General features: G+C 41.8%; 1 protein-coding gene and 1 long non-coding RNA gene across 3 annotated transcripts in view; one reads left to right on the top strand and one right to left on the bottom strand.

Annotated features, from left to right (window-relative positions):
• Positions 1-1,996, bottom strand: part of SMARCA2 (SWI/SNF related BAF chromatin remodeling complex subunit ATPase 2) — a 117,053-nt gene extending 115,057 nt beyond the window's left edge. For both annotated transcript variants that reach the window (XM_081316507.1, XM_081316508.1), the window contains exon 1: positions 1,818-1,996. The gene's annotated coding sequence lies outside the window, so the exon portion shown is untranslated. The remainder of the gene's footprint in view (positions 1-1,817) is intronic.
• A 7,782-nt stretch (positions 1,997-9,778) lies between these two features.
• The window catches only part of LOC308662252, a 28,904-nt gene continuing 18,156 nt past the window's right edge, over positions 9,779-20,526 (top strand). Inside the window, exons 1-2 of the long non-coding RNA XR_014025141.1 lie at positions 9,779-9,814; positions 11,409-11,474. This is a non-coding gene — a long non-coding RNA (uncharacterized lncRNA). The remainder of the gene's footprint in view (positions 9,815-11,408; positions 11,475-20,526) is intronic.

The raw sequence follows: 20,526 nt of genomic DNA, 5'->3' as shown, positions 1-20,526 counted from the left end.
AATGTCAGTGTATACAAAAAAATTCCAGTCTGCAAAGTGTCCTTGGATTACTGAGATTACAGCAGCAATGTTCAGAAATTTAGTTCAAGAGAAAAAAATTAAAAGTGCAGACAAAACATCCACCCATATCTATTTGTTGTGTTATCTGAAGTTCAACATCAGCCAAAGGAGTCTGTTTTGTGTTAAGGGAGTATTAATTTCATTCCATTTTCGAAAAGAAAATACTATATGTATTTCCAGCCCTAACCATGTAAAAATGTTAGCTACAACACTTCTCCTCATTTGCCAGCATCAAGTCAAAGCACTGACTAACAAGGAATGTTCAGCAACCACTTCAGAAGTTAACAGAAGAAAAGATTTCAGGTCATTTTGAAAATGCTGTTGTGGTGCAAGCTTTCTATGAAGCCCATAAAATAACCAATAACCTGAAGCTCAATCAAACATAAAAAAGTAATTATTTAATCATTACCTTCAACTCTGTTAAGCTTACCTTTCTTTGCTAACTGATACACTTTACAAATTTGCTTTAAAATGCCCATAACATATAGAATTGGATCATTGTTATTTATTAGGTTTCAAAGTTTGATGAATTGCAGATGGACATAAAAATCTGTATTCAATTCAGTCCTTCTGTTACATAATTTTTTTTCTCTCTGCAGTAACAAAGGGATTCTAGAGGAAGGGGGAAAGGGGGGGTTAAGCAAATGGGAATAACAGGACAATCAGATTCACAAAAGAAAGTGTGCCTGAATTAGCATGACAATAGGTGAACTCTAAAGCAAAGGCTGCCCCACCTCCAAATATGTAGCTAAAGGAATGGAAGGCTGGGTCTCCATTCATTTGCAGACCTCAGGAGTTAGTGGCTGGAACTAAAGGAGACAGAAGGGAAGGAGCTAAAGCACACAGTACACAAAAGAAAGAAGGCCAGAGAACAAGACTGCTAATGTCAAATTCCATGTTAACCATACAGCCCACCCCCAGCCCACCCCCTTCACACACACACAACACATACACAAACAGACACATAAAGTAGCCTCAGAAAATAATTGCTCACAAACTTCGGCGGCTGCAGTGACTGATGCAAATGGCCCACATTTCAAATCTGCAACATTTCCCAACTTTCAAATAGTTGTAGGGGTGTTTTTTTTTGTTTTTGTTTTTTTTTTAAAAAAGAAAACACAATCGTCCCAATCACATTAAAATGCAAGTACGGAAATCAATTTGGTATTTAAAAAACAAAACAAAAACAAACTACCCAGCGGAGTTAATCAGTTCCTCTTGTCTGTTGAAAATTGCCGATAATCTCAGGGAGCTGAAACAGTTTGCAACCGACGCTCTGAAATCGCGCCTGGAACAAATGCAGGATTCGGGCCTTCTGGCCGGCCCGCTCCGTACTCGGGAGTTAAGAGAGCAGGCAAAACGCGCCAAGTGTTCTGTAACTTCGGGTTTAAAACATCTGAACGGAGAAGCCTGTCGCCCCCGAGATCCCCCACGTTGACATACACAACCCGATCGCAGCTAGCCAACGTGGCGTGTGCGAGGCAAGAGAGACTCTTGCTGGAGTTTGATAAGAGTCGATAGGCCTCAAGTTTCCGTTTGCCAACACGCCCGGCCGCCTCCATTCGCAACCCGCCCCCCCCACCCGAGAGCAGAGTCACGAGTGGCGGGGCGCCCATCTAGCCAAGCCGATTTGAAAGTTTCCGACCCTCCCCGGTGGGCGATCCCGAGTCCATGTTGAAAAGAGCCTCCCCCACGCCGTCTCTCTCTCCCTTCCTCCCACACCCGGTTCCCACAGCAACGGCTGCAGAGACCTTTACCTTTCTGGAGTGACACCCGAAGAAGATCTAGGCACGCCCGCCGTGGGTGAGAGGCCAGATGCGCCCGATCGCGAGCTTTCATGGCAGATCGGGGCCTATCTCTCCCCCGTCATCATGTCACCACGATCAAACATGTCTGTGTGAGAGCGAGAGTCCTATTTGGCTGCGGTGACTTCCTGATTCTCTGCATTGCTGAGCACAGACAGGAAAAAAAAAGAATCCACCCCAACCAGCGCGAAACCTCGCCTCTTCCTCTCTCTCCCAGCAAGCGAGAGAGGCTGGCTCCAGCTACCCTCCTACTTCTCCAGCCTGGCTGGCTCGCATGCTCAGCCACCAGTAGTAGCGAGCGGCACCATTCGGGCGGAATCCTCCTCCTCCTCTTCCAGGCAATTAAGTCATCGACCTTCCTCCCCAAGACCCCCATAACTTTTTCCTTCTTTCCCGGCCGAATCTAAACCAAATTCATGCCTGGAGGTTAGAGTTTCCGCGCCGATCACGGGCTGCGGGACGACGCCTCTCCCACCACCACCCCCAGCCCCAAAGGTTGAGATTGGCACTCAGCAACTTTTGAAATAAATAAAATGCTCGGCGGTTTCTCCCTCCCCTGGGAAGAAATGAAGGATATAAAAGGAAAAGCCCGCGTCGGGCATCTTGCACAACAGAGGCGAGAGATCGCTTTCGGCGAGAGCGGAAAAAGGACGCAAAACACCGGCAATGCCAGACAACCTTCGGGGGACACGCACCGCGACACAGCAGCTACGGGTGCAGAAGAGAGAGCAAAGGGGGCCGTGGACTTTTAAGACACTAATAAACCCCGAATATTTTGAAGAAGCGAAAAAGCGCACCGATTTCTGGTTTCGCCACTCCCGGCTTCCCAACACCCCCCCCCCTCCACCCATTTGCCGAACCTCTCCGGTCTCGCGTGGGCACTCTCGGCGGCAGGCAGGCAACGAGACGGTCCGGAGCTGGGCCTGCCTGGCTTTGACGCTTCTACCTCTCCTTTCCCGAGCCGATCGCATTCCCACCCTTTTCCTGCTTCTCGACCGCAGAGGAAAACTCTGCGGCGGAGCCGGGCTAAGAAGGTGGCCTGGATCTTCTGCGGCTAGGCCAGCGTTTTCCAACCTTAGGAACTTGAAGATGCGTGGACTTCAACTCCCAGAATTCCCCAGCCAGCATAGCTGGCTGGGGAATTCTGGGAGTTGAAGTCCACGCATCTTCAAGTTCCTAAGGTTGGGAAACGCTGGGCTAGGCAACCCGCCTGTCTCCGGGCCAAGCCTTTCCCTTCTCCGGAGCAGGACGCCGCGTGAACCTCCAGCACTCCCAGCCGGCCACATGCCTCGATTTCCCCCAGCAGAGCCTTTAATACAGTTACCGGAGGGGGAGAAGAAGACGCGCGGGGGGGGGAAGGAGTAAAGACCGACTTTCCCCCGCCAGCCTTGTTTCTATTCCCCAAAGACAGCCCAGCGCATCCAAGAGACGGGTTCAAGAGGAGGCAAAGCTAACCTACCGGCTCCATCGCGCCCAGACCTGCCTGTACCTGCTCGCAATCCGTTTCGGGCTCTTGTCTCTCTCGGGCTCTCTCTCTCCTCGCCTCTTCCATCTCTCTCTCTCTCTCTCTCTCTCCCTCCCTCCTTCCCTCCCCTCCCAGTTTAGGAGGCAAATCCTGCGTGCAACTGATTCCTCGCCGGAGTCTGGCTTGCAACCGGCAGCCAGCCTTCTTCCCTTGCCCGACTTTCTCTCCGGGTTCAGCTGACTCACAAAGTCAGCGCCTGGCATCCTCCACCACCCCCCCCGTTTCCCCCCTCCCGGAAATGTTCTTTACCCAGCCGCTTTTCCAAGGAGGATTAGGATGATTAAGAACGATCGCGAAAACTTTCTTCTGACGCTTTTTGCGATCTCTGCAAAGGGAGGCGCAAAAAGGAGATCGAGACGAGACTTGTTTGTGGCCAGAGGAAATGAAGGGGGGGGGCAGGGGTGTCTATTTGGGTATTGTATTTGTGGGGGAGGGGGGAAAGGAGGATGCACAGGCTAAATTTTTCTCTTCCCCAACACCCCCCCCCGACAACAAGTACATGGCAGGCATATCAAACGGCGGATGATTAGGAAAGGGAGGGAGGAGTTGCAAGCAAATCTTTACCTTGCTGGGGGAAGAGTGGCGGGCTTAGATCTCTCCCTCTCTATGAGTCACTCAGAGTACAGATCCTGCCAGGGGAACTAGATTATGAATATGACTTCATTGATGACAGCCATTCCCTCCTCTTCCTAAACTCCCGCCCCGCCTCGCGGCTCGGCCGCTTTCTCCCATTCCGACGCTCCGTACTGGAAGGGGAAGCGCCTGACTGGGCAAAGCCCGAGTCTCGGCTCCCGTCCGGAAGAGGAAACGGAAAGGCGGATTCGCTACTGCGCTCTGTCACTCAAAAGCTGCAGCTTGGAGGAGGCGGAGCTTAGCGCGGCTCAAAAATGTGGAGAAGCCTGGTCGGAGTGCGCGAGCGCGGTTGCCTTCCCCTACCCCAGGGGGTCTTCAAACTTGGCCCTTTTATGACTTGTGGACTTCAACTCCCAGAATTCCTCAGCCCTACCCCTTTCCCCCCCGCCCCCACCCTCCGGGCAGAGGCGGTTGTGGTGGACGCGCGTGTGTGTGTATGTGTGAACGATTCTAGTATGTTTCTCTCCGCCCCCCCCCTCCGCGTTTCAGCTGCTTGGATCGGAGGGGAATCTTTGGAATGTGTCAGCCCCTTCGGAAGAGGGAGAGGAGAGAGAATCCCAGGAGTTGAGGGAGGAGGAGGAGGAGGAGGAGGGGGTCAGGTGAAGAAGGTGCTGGAATTTAACCGTGCCTGCCGCTGCAGGGTTGTCGGGGAAGGAAGTGGGGGGGAGGAGGAGGAGGAGGAGGCCAAAGCGACTGGGAGAAACAAACCTGACTTCAGCCCAGTGCTGGTTTTGTAGCAATTGTTTACACGTGGCTTGGGCAGGGGGCAGACATTTAATAGGGAAGCTCATCGTGGATTCCTTGATGCTCTCCCAGCATGATTGTTGTTGTTGGTTTGTGTTTGTTTTTTTTGCTTTGCGGACTTTTCATTACCCGATAAGGCAGGGGTCTTCAAACTTGGCCCTTTTATGACTTGTGGACTTCAACTCCCAGAATTCCTCAGCCAGCTTTGATGGCTGAGGAATTCTGGGAGTTGAAGTCCACAAGTCATAAAAGGGCCAAGTTTGAAGACCCCTGCGATAAGGTAACGTGCTGGTGAGTGTGGAATTAGGTCCCTGAACGTTCTCTTACTTATTCTTGGCATAAGAAAAAACCCACCAGTTTTGCAAATAAATAAAATAAGGGGGCAGGAAGTTTTGAGTATTCATTTGCAATTAACTTCTCTTCCGAAAGAAGAGAATATAGGCAGCCGAGGGTTGAACTGTGGAATTCTTGGTGTTGAGCTTGGCTGTGTGCTTGCTTTTCATTATCACGGTAGGTAACATCATTGCTAGTGAGTGTGGATTTTGCTCCTTGTTCATATTTATATGGGCTAATGCCTCCTTAAGTAACACCAGCTGCCTGCAATTAGTGCAGGTTCGAGTCCCACCAGGCTCAAGGTTGACTCAGCCTTCCATCCTTCCGAGGTAGGTAAAATGAGGACCCAGATTGTTGGGGGCAATTAAGCTGACTTTGTAATAATGCCGCTTGGGGTGTGTGTGAAAGCCCTAATAAGCAGGCATATACATAGAATGAAGGCTACTGCTAAGTTTGTAAAGCCGCCCTGAGTCTTCGGAGAAGGGCGGGATATAAATGGAATTAAAAAAAAAATAAATTTACAGGTAATCCTTGACTTACAACCACAATTGAGTGTGGAAAAGGTCATGTCACTTTTTTGAGTGCCATTGCAACTTTGGTCACTAAACAAACTGTTGTAAGTCAAGGGAGTACCTATAGTAGCATGCCCAGCCAGTGTTAGTGGGAATGGTTTTCTCCTTGATAGTTTCTTGATTAGGGTATTGTTTTCTGCTTGTCTGGTATTATGTTGACACCAATGGATCTCTTGGCTGCTAGTTGTCTTTAATTTCTTTATGTACTGTGTTTTAACTGGTTTTATGATTGCCATCCAGAGTTAAGGATTTGAGATGGGTAGCTATACAAATTGAATAAATAGTAAAAGCTAATCCCTGAGTATTTGGATGTCTGTTTTTGGAGAGGATGTATTCTGGTCTTTTTGTTTCCTTCTTAGATTTTTTTATTGCTTCTTTTGAATGATTTGTAAATGTGGCTTATCCTCATGTGTCTGTTGATGGCTGATTTGTCTGAATGCCAAACTTCCAGGTACTCCTTAGTGCACAGGTCCCCAACCTTTTGGGCACCAGGGACCAGTTCCATGGAGAGAGGTTTTTCCCACGGACTGGAGGATGCGTGGTTTTGTGTGCTGCCTGCATCCCATGGATAGAGCTTTGCTTGTATGTGTTGGCCCAGTACTGGTCCAGGAATCGGGGTTTGGGGACCCCTGCCTTAGTGTTTCTGAATGTAGCTTGGTCTAGTATGTTCCCCATTAAAACTATGGTTAAGTCTGTCCATCTGTTGTGAGATTAAGAAGTTTTCATCCTGTTTTCTGTCTGCTAGCTGATATTCATGGGTGTGCTGTAGTAGTCTTCTGACTGCCTTTTCTACATGGTGGCTGTCCTTACACCTTGTAGTTGAGTTGTAGATGTCACTTGATTATGTTACCTAGTCAGATAAGGAAAAACAAGCAAACAAGCAAACAGCCTAGCTCAGCACCAATGACTCCACAGTTCAATCTTGAGCTGCATATATTTTCTTTTATTGGAAGAAAAGATAATTGTAATGAATAATAAAACTTTTATCTGCAAATCTGGCATTTTCCCTTATGCTGAAAATGAGTGAAGTACAGATAACACTTCAGGTCACTTTGTCTGCTGGCCAGTCACTCTTTCAGCCTCAGTAACCTTTACAAAGCATCCCCTCAAAAACATACTCTCAGCAAGGAAGATGTCGGAGAAGATTGTAAAACTATCATAGAAATATAAGGCATAAGCAAAATAATTGCTAGGTAGCTGAAAAAAACATCCAGTGCTTAGGGCTAGCATAAGGAGTACAAAATTGTAAATTTCTTCTGGTGTTGCTCTCATTTTAATTCCCAAAATATTTGAATGTCTCCTTGGCTTAGCAAAGCGGCTGGACAATAGGAGAGCTAAATCTGGCTCTACCTGTGTCTCTAAGTGATGCAAACCTTGAGGCAAAGATAAAAATTAACAAATTTTCTGAAAGTTAAACAATACCTAATCAGGGAATCCTCTTCAGTTCAGGATCATTAATAAAAGACCCTTCGCATCAATACAGATCCTGAGATGCTTGTGTGACTCAAAAACATCTTCGTCATTCAAGTCAAAGCTGATCATTCCCTTTTGGCTAGAACACTTGTGACTTAAACCAGTTTGATATTCTCCCATTTCATGTTGCACAGAGACTTTGTTACAATGGATTTAGATGGCAAATGCTTAAATTTGGGAGGAGAAAGTTTTAGGGTTGTGGGGGGCGATTTTAAACTTACTGCAGCAACAGATGAAGTATGGCACACAGTCTGGACTGGAGGCTTTATTTTCCAAGAGCGCAAATTTTTTTGATGATTGTCTCCATCTTTGGAGTATACAAGTATGGCAGAATACTTATAAAAGAGCAAACGGTGAAAAAGATTGAAGGGGGACACAGCAAATAATTCATTCACTTTCAGAGAATTGCTGGCAGCAGAATTGATGATACTAAGAATTGTTAGCATTGAAAACAGAAAACCTGTTTTTTTTACAACATGCATGTGATTCTCTTTAACCCTTTCATAATTTAAGTCTACCTCACTGTATGGGTGGTTACAGTTGTAACTTTTTTTAAAAAAAAGCCTCATTTCCCTTTGCTAAACATGCATGGATTCAGGCAATACATATATTAAAACATAAAAAGTAAAATCTACACCACTAGATCCAACCTTGCTTAGATTTTTGAGTTCAGTCATTGCAAGGCCCTGTCATATAGCATGACATATGCCAAGTGTATATGAGGCAACAGAAAATTTAATCCCATGACTTCAATAACCTCCAGGCACCCAATAAGAATCTTTTATCTTTTATAGTATGGTTTCATGCAATGATAACAGCTAATGTAACTTGGGAGGTGGAGTACTTTGGAAGTTTCCTAATCTCTAATGAATTACAGACGCTGTTATAAATTAAAACGATGGTGGGCAATTTTCCTTTGGCTGGAAGACAAGATGTGATTAGGAGTAAAATGATGGTGGAGGATATGGAATAAATAAAGCATCCCTCAATATACAAAACATCTGAGGAGAAGGGGAAAATGTCATCCTCGATTTATGACCAGTCATTTAATGACCATTCAGAGTTTTGACAGTGTCAAAAAATCTTTTAACAACCCATCCTCAAATTTACAACTGCCTCCCCACCCCATCCCTCGATCACATTTTGGATGCTTGGCAGCCAGCTGACATTTAAGATTGGTTGCAGTATCTTGCAGTTATGTAGGCACAATTTGCATTGGGGAAGTTGGATTTGGTTAACAACCATGTGATTTGATTAACAACTATATGATTCACTTAACAACCAATGTCAAATTGGTCAAAATTTGATCCAATCACATTGTGACTCACCTTATGACGGTAAGGACTTAGAGTCAAAATTCTGGGCTCCAATGTGGCCATAGCGCACAGTGTAAGTGGAGGGGGACATACTTTTTTTTTAACCAGGCACCACCAGAGTTTAACAAGTAGGCAGATCAATATACCATTACCCTTTTTTGTATGAAAGTGACCTGTGCTCCATTTAATTTTTAATCTTTGCTATAAGGAGAACATACGTAAGAAGCAAATTTCCATGGAAGAGATAAACCAAATGTCATTTGTTTTTCAAACAGACAGATATAGGAAACATAAATTAATCTCTGTGGCAAAATAAAACAATACAAGAGCCAATGCACAAATTAAACTTTCTTCACTATAAATCATCCAGCAGATTTTCTTTTAGGGTATAGGCCAGTGGGATCTGAAAATGTATTCGTCATAGGTAGCTTTCTTAGTTCACTGGTGGACCCCAGTGTGATACATAATATTTTAATCTCTTCATTGTTCAGAAGACTGGTTCCATATCTGTAGAGGAATAATCCACTTAAATAAAATATTACACCAGAATGGCACAAAAGTGATCAGTGTTCTGTTCACAAAGTGAGCATAAACAGCTAAAAACTATCTGAAATAATGTCACATGTAAAATCCAAAAATGCAAAAATAATATTTCTGTGTTATTGATCTTGTACATAAAGAAGAAAGTAAGGTCACTTACATAGAAGGAATAATTCACATTGTCATCTGCTACCTAGAACTAAATTGTACAAGTTGAGCCAAAAGTTGCTAAAGATTCACTGAACCGCTGGTTTTTTTTCTTATGTTAGATGCCATGGGAGGGGAGAGGATATTTTTCTTAGTGTCCAATAAATTTAGAGTTCAGAATCAGCAAAGAGAATATTAGCATAGCTCTAATCCTGCTTCATGCATCTGCTAAGTACTGAAAGGAAATGCAAAGAGGATGTAATTCTATGTACGGTGTATCTATGTATGTATGTATGTATGTAAAAAGGTAAAGGTTCCCCCGCACATGCGTGCTAGTCGTTTCCAACTCTAGGGGCCGGTGCTCATCTCCGTTTCAAAGCCGAAGAGCCAGCACTTGTCCGAGGACATCTCCGTGGTCATGTGGCCGGCATGACTAGACGCCAAAGGCGCACGGAACACTGTTACCTTCCCACCGGAGTGGTCCCTATTTTTCTACTTGCATTTTTTTTTTACGTGCTTTCGAACTGCTAGGTTGGCAGAAGCTGGGACGAGTAACAGGCGCTCACTCTGTTACGCGGCACTCGGGATTCGACCTGCCAAACTGCCGACCTTCTGATCGACAAGCTCAGCGTCCTAACCCACTGAGCCACACCGCGTCCCATGTATGTATGTAAACTTCCTCAAACCTAATGGAGTCTCAGATACATACTATATGCAAATTAAACAGAATCCAGCAGGCCTTATACTTATTTTTTAAGTAATTCAATGTCAAAATGTATGTCTTGGTTAAATAAAAGGAAGGAAACTATAATCTGCATGAGACAAGGATTTTTAAAACCAAACTAAATATTTGATCTGAAACTTGTATAGGGACACGTATGATCAATTACATTTCATGGATTTTCAATCTCTGACCCATTATGTTAATGGGAAGACTTTCAATTTTAAGGCATATTTGTGGTTTCTGAATTTTAGAGACATAATGAACGCGCCCAAATGTGTTGTTAATGCAAGTTATTATCTATATTCACTCTTGATGTTTTCATAGCAGTTCCATTCCAGCCTGATTGCCTCATGCTTATTTCATAAATGCTTGTAACTACCAAAAATTAGCATGAAAAATGCTGGTGTTATGAAGGAATTCAATTCCTTGTGAAGGAATTGAACAAGATGTTCAGATTATTAAAAACAAGTTACATGAATATGAAAGATCAATCAAATTGTATTGACAATGTATCTTAACCTCTATTAGAATCATATAGACCAATAATGAACGAACTCATTTCACAAGTGCCAGATCTAACTATAATATACTATCATGTACACCAGTGAAGTATTTGAGAAAGTACAAGAACAGGAGCATTAAATAAGAAATGATTTTTTAAAAAATAAAAACATTCAAAAGTGCCCAGTAAGAATTGAATCTGGAACATCAAATGTCTATTGAGAGGAAAGAATATAATAAAGTAGTTTCAGTATTTGGAAAAGGGTGACATTATCAAGGTCAAATCCTGACCTGGAGTACAATATCAAGTCTTGGTTATAGATAACACTTGAGGTCCCATAGCAACTTTTGATTGTAGTATAATCAAGAGGATGTATGATAGATTCAGATTTGTCCAACATTTTGATTTGTCATATATCTGTCAGAGGGCACAAATAGAACATGAATGTCATGTCGACTTGTTTATATTCTGCATGTAGTATGTTGCCTGTTGTCATGCTTTGTCATATAATTTCTGTTTGAAAGTGTCGGTGCTCCCTGACAAATCTTAATTCATGTGGGAGAAATATTAGAACATTAGCAGTAGAAAACTTTAGGGGATTTTAAGATTTAATCAGTTCCTGTTGCAGAACACAGTTTCCTATGATGAAATCCCACCATATTGTAAACAACATAAATATCTACAGATGAAAACACAAAAAAATATAGAGGTAAGACTGCTTCAAAGAGGTATTTGGGACTTGATTGTCACAACTAAGGTTGAACAGAACCCCTGGGAGTGTGGCCTCCATCAATATTAGTCTCTTGATTTTAGAAGCATTGTTTCAACCTTGAATTTGCACTGTTCGATTCCTCAATTCCTCCTCGATTCCCTGAATTCTGAACAATTCTACCTTTCTCCATTATTCCTCTGCCTCAGTAAACCGTAATCCTGAACCTGCAAGTCACACTTCTATACTGACCCAGAAATCTGCTCTTGCTTCCAGGTTTGGCATTGGCTCAGGGGCATAATTATAATTATTGTATCTTTCGTAGATACTGTAGGACCTTACAGAAGTCTATAATATTTACAAAGAATGGAAAAATGCATTCTACACTCAAGTAAGTTTTTATTCTACCAGAATCGGGAACATTTCCGGTTACCATTCTGAGGCAGTGGTCCTGTGTTTTAGGCACTGTCTTCTGCAAGTCTACGTGGTTAAATAAACTGTTCATCATATTCTAATTATGATGGTTTTATGAGAGTTTAGGCCTGACTTTTACAGGTGGTCTTTGAGTTGCAACCACAATTGGGACCAGAATTTCTGTTGCTAAGCAAGTCAATTAAGTCAGGCATGTCTGATTTTGCAACCTTTTTTGCCATGATTGTTAAGCAAATTACTGCAGCTGTTAAGTGACTTGTGCAATTGTTAAGGAAATCCAGCTCCCCCCGCTGTACGTTGTTTGTCGGAAGCCTTGTCGGAAGCCGGTGGGAAGGTCGCAAGTGGAGATCACATGCCCACTCAATGGTAGTAAATACATTTCCAAATTTTGAGCACGTGACCGTGGTGATGTTGTGATGGTCGTAAATGTGAGGACTGGTGATAAATCACTTTTTTTCAGTGGCATTGTAACTTCAAATGGTTACTAAATGGCTGTAAGGGAAGGATACACACACACACACATTTCTGTATATTTTCAAATTAAATGGTACAGATGTGTTTGAAGGAACTGATCTGGCAACCTATTTTCTTCTCGAAGTTGTGGAGGTGACTAGAGAATTCACACATATTACTGAGCCTCTGTCTGATATAAAATGGTCCTACTAAAAATGAAATGATGGCTGCGATAGTGTATGCTGAGATCAATAAACAGAAGATAGGATTCCACATACTGTTTTCACTGGTTTTGACATCTGAAAAATCAACATTTGTGTTTTCATCATCTGGAGGGTCATTTGTATCATTCTGCTAATGCTTTATTTTATATTAAAAAGCTGCAGTTTCCGGAGACTGCAGTAGGAAGAGGAACAGAGCTCAGGTAGTGCTGGAACTTTCCCCTACTAGCTGTTTGTTAGGTTTATTTATTCCTTTGAAATTGCCTTTCACCAACTGCTTTTCTTCCCAAGTGGAAAAAATACTGTCATTTTTCTGCTTAGAAACAAAACAGCTTGGGATAGATCATTTTGAGTGGCTGGAGGTAAAGAGAATTAAGAACCTTTTCCCTTTGCTACTGACTCATTTCTGATTATAGCTTCCCAAGGCTGCTTTTCATTTAATAAACAACAATAACCCATCAGGGGGGTTGTTAAGTGCAATTATGCATATCATCTGCTTTCAGCCAGGAGACTATTGCCTACGCTATCAGATTTCTTATGTTTATGGCTAAATATGAACAGAAATGCATGTGCAGATTATGAATATTGGATATTTATTATTGCATGTATACAAGATTTTAAGGGATGATATGGCCAATGATTAATGGCTAATTTGTTGAACTTTCTAGATCATCTTGTCTAATGATATGCATTAAAGCAGGGTTCCCCAAACTTTCTGGGTTGGCAGCCCAGTTGAAAAAGGAGGGGCAGGTGCCTTACACGCGCAAACATGAATGTGGCCACACGTGCACGCACACACAAACAGGCTGTGAGCATGGGCACAAGGCTCTCAGCGATGCCGGTGCCTGTGTGAGGCTTGTGGTGCCGTCGCCAGGCTCATGGTGATGCTACCACCAGCATGAGGATTACACTGCCGCCCCGCAAGAGGCTTGCCCTGTGACCTGCTTGCCACTTGCAGCACTGCCGCCACCCATGCAATATTCATGGCAATGCCACCCCCACACAATACTAGTGGCACTGTCACTGCCCGCACAACATTTGCAGCAGAAGGGGGTGTGAGCACACGCACATGTGCGCGTGCATTGCCCAGCTACTCATGCAGCCTGGTGGCCAAGAGGCCACAGCCCGGTAATGGGCTGCGGCCCATAGGTTGGGGACCTCTGCATTAAGGAAACTGCTCAGACAGTACTTCAACAAAGCAGAGTAACAATTTAACAATTCTTTATCATATATTTGTAAGCTTACAGATCAGCCCAGAGGTAAGACATGCAATTCTTTGATGAAATGCTTAAGAGTTTTAACAATGGCAATTGTCAATCAGTTTGATCTAGTCTAGTGGTTAAGGCACCAGGGTAGAGATCAGGAGACTGTGAGTTCTAATTCCACCTTAGCCATGAAAGCCAGCTGGGTGACTTTGGGCCAACAATTTCTCTCAGCTCAACTCACTTCACAGTATTGTTGTGGGGAAAATAGAAGGAGGAAGGAGTATTGTGTGTGTGTTCGCCATAGATTTGGGAAGGGGGTGTGTGTCATAAAAAGGCATCCAAAATTTCACTATTTTATATGTCTCAAATGAGGAGGGAAGACATTATACACCCAGCTGTCAACATGGCTAAGCTTTGTGTTCATGTAGCATAACTTTGGGTAAGGGAGAGGCTGAAAGTTAGCAGAGCAACATTGACTATTAATGCTAGGAGACTAAGGGAAATTGAAAAGGCAACCATATGAAGCCACCAAGCAGCTATTAAGAGCCCTAAAATGTACAACAAGAACTTTGAACGGCCATTTGTAGCTGTGCGTTATGAGGAAGCTGGAATCCTGGTAGCTACCAAATATAATGCTAATGTTAAAAATAGCCCTGGACAAAGAATTTTCATAGCACAATTGGGAATGGTATGAGTATTGTTAACAGCACTATTTAATAATTATTTCATACTACTGTTGGAAACAACTGTTCCAAAGAAAATAAAGTATAGCAAATAATGCTAAATTATTTACTGCTTGAAGAAGGTCCAGATAATGTCCACTTCTATGAAGGGAAACATTTTTTAAAAAAAATCTTATATCACTCAGCTGCTTGATTTTTGCTTATCCCCAATTTAGGATAGTCTAAGATACCAAACCACTTCGGGCCACTGTTGTCTTCTCATTCTAGATCAAACTGATGCTAAAATAACAAAATGTAGATACATGTTTGCCCTTATTATCATTTTGAGGGACCTTCATGCAGTGACAGAAACCAAGAAGAGTGTTTTTTCTTGCATTTGATAAATATCAACTATTTCTCAAGCCAGTGATAAGAAAGGTATGGAAAGTACTGCTAACTGCAAACTCTTTTGGTTCTTATCCTAATATATTACTAATAAAAACAATACTGGATAACAGTATTGATCTAGGTCCATAATCCCACACTAAATTCCTATTACATTATAACAAATTTCAATGTTGGCTTCTCTTTGCAGGATATTCTTATTCTTACATTCTGATGTGGCTTAATGTATGTTCCCTTCTTACCGGTCCAGAGGTCAATACACAGTTCAGGTAACAGAGCAAAAACAGTAATAGTAGAGAGCAGTGAATTTAGAGAGAGAAAGAAGCTACGTTCCTAGCTTCCTCTTATGGCCATGAGAACACTTACACACCCATTGGCCAATTAACATCTTAAAGACATAACATCATGGTTAATATATTTTCAACCCAACATTGTAGGCTATCACCATATGCCTAACATTCTCCCCTTTGGGTAGAATAATATATAACTCTTACAATCTTATGCACATTCTTTCACAATTAGCATTGTGTTTCACAGCACTTTGTACCTTCGTAAAATGGTCTGCAATATTTACATCAGATGAACAATACTCTAGCTGTATTAATTTATCTTTGACACATTGTCTGACATTTAAATAACACAGATCAGTATCTGCGGTTTTGAAACCGTTTAACCTGTTTGCAGGAGTTGCCTTACTCTTTTCCTGATTACAGACATTGCAATTCAAATACTTACTACATGGCTTCAGTTTAATTCCTACTAACTCAACTGTTTTACGTAGTGAGTTAAAGTTTACATGCCCTAACCGCCTATGCAATAAATGTATACACTCATCATGTGACTTCTTGTTCTCACATATCGAGTTAGCTTTTACTGTACTAACCTGGTTACTTGTGAGAACGAATAAACCATTTTTCAAATTAGCAGTTACACAGGTTCCATTCCTCTCAATAGTGCATTGCTCCCCTCTGAATGTTACCACAAACCCAACCTTAACCAATTCCCTTACAGATAAGAGGTTGAATCTTAGTTTAGGTATATATAACATAGGTAACTGTTCATTAATGCATGGACAATAGGAAGTACCTTCACCAGAGGCCTTCATTCTCCAACCGTTGGCCAGTGAAACATATTGGTTGCTGTTTTTCATATTAATAAACCTCTTTTTCACTTTAGTAATGCATTGTGAAGCCCCACTATCAACAACCCACAATTCATTATTTCTGGATGTTGGTTCACCAGAAACAGCCAAACCAATGCTCTTCTTAGCCTTCCCACCGCTATTCACATTCTGTTTTTTACCCTTTCTACAGAATTTGGCTATATGCCCTCTAGCCCCACAAGAATAACATTTCTTGACATTGTAGGCAGTCGTGAATGGCTGCTCCTCTCGTGGCTGTATCTCTCTCAGCTGGTCTCTGTCATGCCTTCTGGACTCTTCCAGCAGTCTCCCAGTAATGTTAGTCAAAGTCAGTTCCTCTCTGGTCAGGACTTCCAAAGAAGAAACATACCCATCATAACTCTCATCCAAAGATGACAGAATAATGTAGACATGATGCAACTCTGAAAAAATCAGCTCTGTTTCATGAAGCTCTTGAAAAATTGCCTTCATGTAGTTTAAATGGGTCAGCATATCTCCATTCTTTTGCAGACGAGCCCTAAACAGCTTACGTGTAAGGTGTATATGTGCACCCACACTGTCTCAAACATAAAGCCTTCGCAAAATGCCCCAACACCTAGCAGCAGACTCCTCACCACGAATATGGACAAGCTGCTGGTCATTCAGTGTTAGTCCAATGATGCAAAGAGCTTTCTCATTGTTTTGTTTAAAGTCGTCTATCTTCTTTGCATCCTTTTCATTATTTGCATCCCAAGCAGTAGTATCAGGTGGGTTATTTACTACAGTCCATAGTCCTTCCTTGCGCAAAAGCAAGCAGCATTTCGTGGACCAGGAAACATAGTTTGTCCCATCCAACCGAGTTATCCAGGAGATGCCTGACAACTGTTCTTGTGCCATTTTACACCAAATAGCTAACACAAACTCAGCTAGGAACACTGTGTGTACTAACTCTCAGTACAGGTCTGGGCCCATAACCAGTGTTAAGGAATTTGTTGTGCAGAGGTCTCCTTGTGCTACCAAAGAGTTGCACAGACAAGGAAGGGTACTGAGAGCAGCAAGAGTCACACAGTAAACACAAGAGTACACTGAGTTGTAAAAGCAAAAAGTAGTTTACTTTTGAGGTGGTGTAAAAACAAAAATGCACAGTCAAAAATAAACAGTCTAGGTCATACAGAGTAGCAACAGTCCAAGTAGCAATCCAAATACAAAGTCTTCTTACCGGTCCAGAGGTCAATACACAGTTCAGGTAACAGAGCAAAAACAGTAATAGTAGAGAGCAGTGAATTCAGAGAGAGAAAGAAGCTACGTTCCTAGCTTCCTCTTATGGCCATGAGAACACTTACACACCCATTGGCCAATTAACATCTTAAAGACATAACAACATCATGGTTAATATATTTTCAACCCAACATTGTAGGCTATCACCATATGCCTAACAATATTGGCACCTGGCAGGTGGTACGCAACCATCCTAGAAAAGTGGTAGCGGGGAAGGGGAATGAGCTGAACTGGTGGCAGCACTGCACAAGCCTGAGTGAAAGTTGGCTGGAGCTGCAGTGTTGTCAGGGCTCAGCGGAAGTGCCAGGATCAGCGCTTCTTCAGGGCTGTCGGCTCAGCGGAAGCGCCAGGATCCAGCTGGAGCTCAGCACTGATCCTGGCGCTTCTGCTGAGCCCAGGAGCGCCAATCAGCTGGAATCTTGCAGCATCTGCAGGATCTTGTGATTTACATTCAGATGCTTGGCAACTGATTCATATTTATGACAGTCAGTGTCCTAGGGCCATGTGAAGTGACCAAAACCTGCTGCAACCACCCAGCAGACGGGGGGGGGGAAATAAAAACCAAACCCCCACCCCCACTGCCAATCCTCAACAGAAATGCTCACAACAATGAAAACCTCGGACAAGAGGAAGAGTGCCGCCGGGCAGGCAGGCAGGTGTCTTGCTCGGCTGTGGCTTGGGGGGCACTTTTTTCAGGGCCATTGTAACTTCAAACAGTCACTGAGTGAACTGTTGTAAGCTGAGGGCTACCTCTATTTCATCACTTTTTTTCCTTTTTTTTTTTTGGACACCTTGCTAGGCGACTGGTGGTACTCGGATGTTTCTATATCGTAAAAGTGGTACAATGGGTGAAAAGGTTAAAAAGCCCTGGTTTGGTAAATCTGGCTTCCCCATTGACTTGGCTTGTCAGAAGGTTGCCAAGACACTGCAGCCAACAAAAATATGAGTCAGTTGCCAAGTGCCTGAATTTTGATCACCTGACCTTGGGGATGTTGCAGTGGCCATGTGAAAAACAGTCATAAGTCACTTTTTTCAGTGCCATTGTAACTTCGAACAATCACTAAATGAACTGTTGCAAGTTGAGCACTACCTGTTTATTTTTGAGGCCAACCCAAAAAATAAATACATTGTCACTTTAGAACATTGAGTAGTGTAAACTTTGCCTTAAATATTTAGTACTTCAATTCTGCACAACCATTTCTACATTTGAAAGCTGGCTAGCCCTTATTGTAAATGACATTCTTGTATAGTATTAAGAAACTGGGATTAGTTACAGATTTCCTGCTTTCCTAGTTCCTACCCATCAGAAACAGAGGCTGTTCAGTGAGGTAGATTATATTGTATTTAATGTCCACTAAGATGTCTTTCACTCATCTTAGATTTCCATAAAAATATGGGATGAACTTTCAATTGAGGATCCTTTTTACGACATCAAATCAGACGAGGGCAACATATTCTCTGAGGTATCCTCTGTGCAGAATATTTTGCAAATGGTCTGAAGCCTTAAAGCCGATTTAGGCAGGTAACAATTAGCCTGCTTAATTGTCGCTTGTCCTTCTTTTTTTTTCTTTTTCTAAATAAATTTGGAATAGGTTCTCCTGCTTGAGGGGGGGGCAGGGGCTGGACTAGAAGATCTCCAAGGTCCCTTCCAGCTCTATTCCATTCAAAAAAAATATATCTGAACCTTTATTTTGCTTTAAAAGAGAATGCCACATTTTTTGTGTTGAACCTTATGCCTTATGTTTTTAGAATAGTGATAAGGGTTTTTTTTGTCTTAAGCTCTTAGTTAACTAGAGTTTAGATAAAAGAATCTCAGAGCTTTCTTTTCACTCCCCCCCCCAAGAATTGTGTGGATTGGAAGACTCTTAAAAGAAAAGCTTAGAATTCCTCAGCAGACAGATAAAGAGGAGACAGCAGATACAACCTGACTGCTGGTAATCATTTGTGACAAATGATTTCTACTAGCAGAGAAACAAGGGTGTGTGTTTTTCCAATCTGTAATACCCTGATTATTCAAATGTTTAGAAAGCACTAGGTCAGTGAAAAATATAAGCCAATAAATCCCCAATATATGTTTTAATAATGTTGCATCAAGTTTGAAATTTGTGTGCAGTTTAATTGACATGGTTCTTCACTGAAACATAACATTAAGTCTCAGGAGATGACTGGTGGTGTTTTTTCATGGATGAACTGTGCAATCCTACCCCTTGCTTAATTAAGACAGTCATCTCCTCTGTAAGCATGCATATATGGAATTACAGAATTAAAATTCTCCTGGTACTAAAGCATGAAAAAAAAGGAATTGAGGCTAAAAGAATGGATAACTCCCAGAAACAAAAGGTTACTATATTTAGAAGGACATGACCTACAACTTGGGTGGTATCAAAAGAATAAAACCCAGATATTTCCAAAATCACGTAAGAAATGCACTATATCTGTATGGGAAAAGATAAAACCTAAAATTACATGAAAATCCCAGAAAGGTTATCAAAGATGGAAGCTTTCACACATCCAAATTTAGTTAAATTTGGAAAAAAATTAACATATAAGAGTATTCTGAATACAGATGGGAAATTAAAATCTAAACAAGAGCTAGAGGACCAAGGCATTGACTTATTATGGTGGCCCTGATTGCAAATGCAATCAAGGTATGTCAAAGATGTTAATGCATATGGCTTTTATAAAGATCAGACAGTGTTTGACCAGGTGTTGTTGATTTCTGGTGCAAAAAATGATTTAAAAAATGTATAATTTTCTGTTGAGTTTAAAAATGGAAAAGAAACAATGATTATATGGGCAAAAAACTTTGGGTATAACATAGAATTAGAGAAATGGCAAAACCTATGAGAAAGAAACTATTAACTGACAATGGCTATTTCATATACAGAAAAGCTAAATAAAATGTTATAGATGGCATTTTCCAGCTGTTAGATTAGCAAAAATGTTTAAAAATATGTCTAGCAAATGTAATCAGAATCCTGATACATATTATCACGTGTCGTGGACTTCTGTAAAAAAAATAAAAATATTGGACTAAAATACATACATTAGAAAAAATGTTAGGAAAACATGTAGATTTTAAACCTGAACTTTTTTTACTAGACATGCCAGAAAAGTTTGATAAAATGTATATTTAACATTACATGTATTAACTGCAACAAGGATCGTATTTGCACAGCACTGGAAAAATGAGACGCCACCATCAGAGGAAGCGATAATTAAGAAAATATTGGACTGTGTGGAAATGGACATACTTACATTGAGAATCAAAGGAAAAGAAGATACAATATACTTTCAAACATGGAATTTATTTTACCAATGGTTTAGAAAAGCAGGATAGAGAGTAAGAACTTAATTTGTATGACTAGGCAAAATTAACCCAGACAACATGTTTATTAAGCACAGATAAATTGCAATGATAGAAAACCAATAAAAGAATTTTTTTAAAAAGGAACTGAGGAATTTATTTGGATCAAATTTAAATGAAGAATCAATTTTATTGAATAGAAAGCTAGATACACTGAAATAGTTTTATCACTTGATTTAATATTAGCTGTGATTGCCTTGTTAAACAGGAAAGAGAAAATACCATCAAGTATATACAGTCATGGCCGAAATTGTTGGCACCCCAGAATTTTTTCCAGAAAATCAAGTATTTCTCACAGAA

This window comes from Vipera berus, assembly GCF_964194415.1.
Source record: "Vipera berus genome assembly, chromosome: 2".
In the NCBI taxonomy this organism is placed as follows: Eukaryota; Metazoa; Chordata; class Lepidosauria; order Squamata; family Viperidae; genus Vipera; species Vipera berus.
Note: the sequence above shows the minus strand (reverse complement) of the source record. Positions and strands in the feature narration are given on the sequence as shown.